Source organism: Orycteropus afer, unplaced genomic scaffold (assembly GCF_000298275.1).
Source record: "Orycteropus afer afer isolate SDZICR_OR568_19922 unplaced genomic scaffold, OryAfe1.0 scaffold00120, whole genome shotgun sequence".
In the NCBI taxonomy this organism is placed as follows: Eukaryota; Metazoa; Chordata; class Mammalia; order Tubulidentata; family Orycteropodidae; genus Orycteropus; species Orycteropus afer.
The window spans coordinates 3,807,741-3,810,089 of record NW_006921707.1 but is presented as its reverse complement, the minus strand read 5'-3'; positions in this window follow the sequence as shown (position 1 = coordinate 3,810,089).

The window sequence follows — 2,349 nt, the reverse complement described above, 5'->3', positions numbered from 1 at the left end:
ACTTTACTTCTATTCAGACACAAGGTTTGCACATCAGATGAGAAAACCTATCTGTAAGCAAGTTAAGCAGCAATCAGACAGTAACTCTACAACACAGCAATGTGACTCCACAAAAGTCTAAAATATCTGAAGTTTGAAGACCACTTTTCTTGTCAAGTTGAGCTTGAACAAGCAGATATTGTCTATGTATCAACCCAGTTACATATGCTCCTGGTTTCAAACCAGAGTAACCGTGTTTCAAAAATGAGATACACAGCAAGATGCAGGTGCTGAGAATTCCTTTTTTGTGTTTTGACATTGTTTAAAATATGTAAGTAGTTCTTTACCTACTCACATTTGTACATAATCATACCTATCAGGAGAGAAAGTATATAGCTTTGCATTCACTATGAAGATATGATATTGTTTCGCCATTATTCATTAATTCAGCATATGCTCAGCATTTGTCATTTTGTAAAAGATCTCATAAATTACATTTACAAATTAGAGTAGTAAAAAGCAATTCATGATCTAAAGCTCTGTAACATGTATTCTGTTTGAGAGAAAATCAAAACCAACAAGTATTGAGCTATAGTAATACAGTGCCTCTTCACCTTCAGTCTGAGGAATTAATTACCTGACTTGTTAAATTGCTGAGCTTCATCTACTGAGATTCTGATTCAGTAAATCAGAGTGGGATCTGAGAATTTTTATTTTCTCAGGTGCTGCCACTGCTGCTGCATGTGTGAATAACCACCAAAACCAAAAACCAAACTCACTGCCATCAAATCGATTATACTCATAGCAACCTCCATTGGGTTTCCAAGGTTGTAAATCTTTGTAGAACTGGATTGCCTCGTTTTCCTTCCATGGAGTGGTTGGTGGGTTTGAACCTCAACCTCCTGGTTAGCAGTCAAATGCCTTAGGCACTGTACCACCAGAGTGCCTTTGAGTAACAATACCACCTTAATACTGCTTTAATATACTTTGTATGATATGTAGCAACTTGGATTTAAAAACTCACCAGAGCAACCCTTGGTAAAACTATCTGCACATCCAAGATTCAAGATAAATCTATTTGCTCTGAAATGATATTGAATAATTAAATTTATAAAAAGAAAAATTGTTAAGTGTTGAAAGCTTTCAGCTAATCAGAGTCAGCAGTTTGAGCCCACCACCCCTCCATGGGAGAAAGATGAGGCAGTCTGCTTCCGTAAAGATTTATAGCCTTGGAAATCCTATTGCGTAGAGTTCTACTCTCTCCTATAGGGATGCTGAGTCAGAATCGACTTCATGGCAGTGATTTATTATTATTATCTGTCACACTTAAGTGTGTATGGGGTCACTATGAGTCGGACACGACTTAACAGCACCTAACAACATCACACTTAAGTAGACCCTCATAGAGACCCCTCCTTGGGTTTCCGAGACAATATCACTACGGAAGTAGATTGCCCAACCTTCCTTCCGAGGAGTGGCTAGCAGATTTGAACAACCAGCCTTCTGGTTGGCAGTCAAATGCCTTAGGCATTACACCACTAGAGCTCCCATAAGGATATAAGTATCGCATAGTAAGACCAACATTTAGATTAATAAAAATTTATAAAAATTTAACACATAGTAAGTATGTAAGTATGGCCATAAAGCCAAACACACTTAAATCTACTATATACAGTTCAAGTGAACAGCGTGGGTGTTAGACATTGACCCCATGCAGTCAAAAATACACATATAGACTTCTGGTAAGATAGAGGAATAGGCAGACAAGCGACACAGACCCTCTTCAACAAAGAAAAGAAAAACCAATTGACAGAGATACAGAAGATAATCCTGGAACCCTGAGCTTTGAAAGGAACGATACAGAAGTGGATTAGGCACCAACTAGTGGAAAAAACCTGAATGAAAACAGGACCGAAGAACAGGCTTGGGTTGCTAGGGTCAGCCAGGACATACGAGAGGCTGACAAAGGAAAGGAGACAGGTGGTGAGTGTGTAAGTGCTGTCAAAGTGTGAATAGAGGAGCACAGCACAGTACCCTGCCTGTATAACATACAAACAAAGAAAACGAAAATTGTGGGCAAATCACTCCAACATATAATCACCAATTAAATATAAACACAAAAACGTCACAATGCCTCGGAGACAACAGAGCATCACAGTCCACACAAAGAAGCAAGATAAAGCAGGAGAAACAAGGGACCAGAATACAGATCCAAAACACATCCCTGAGGAAAGAAAACGCAGCATTGGAATTCCCTAATAAGGAATTCAAAAGAATTATATTTAGGTATCTTCAAAAGATTGAGAGACAGACCAAGGAAAACACAGACAAACCCTAGAAGAATTTTGGAAGAAAATACAAGAACAAAAT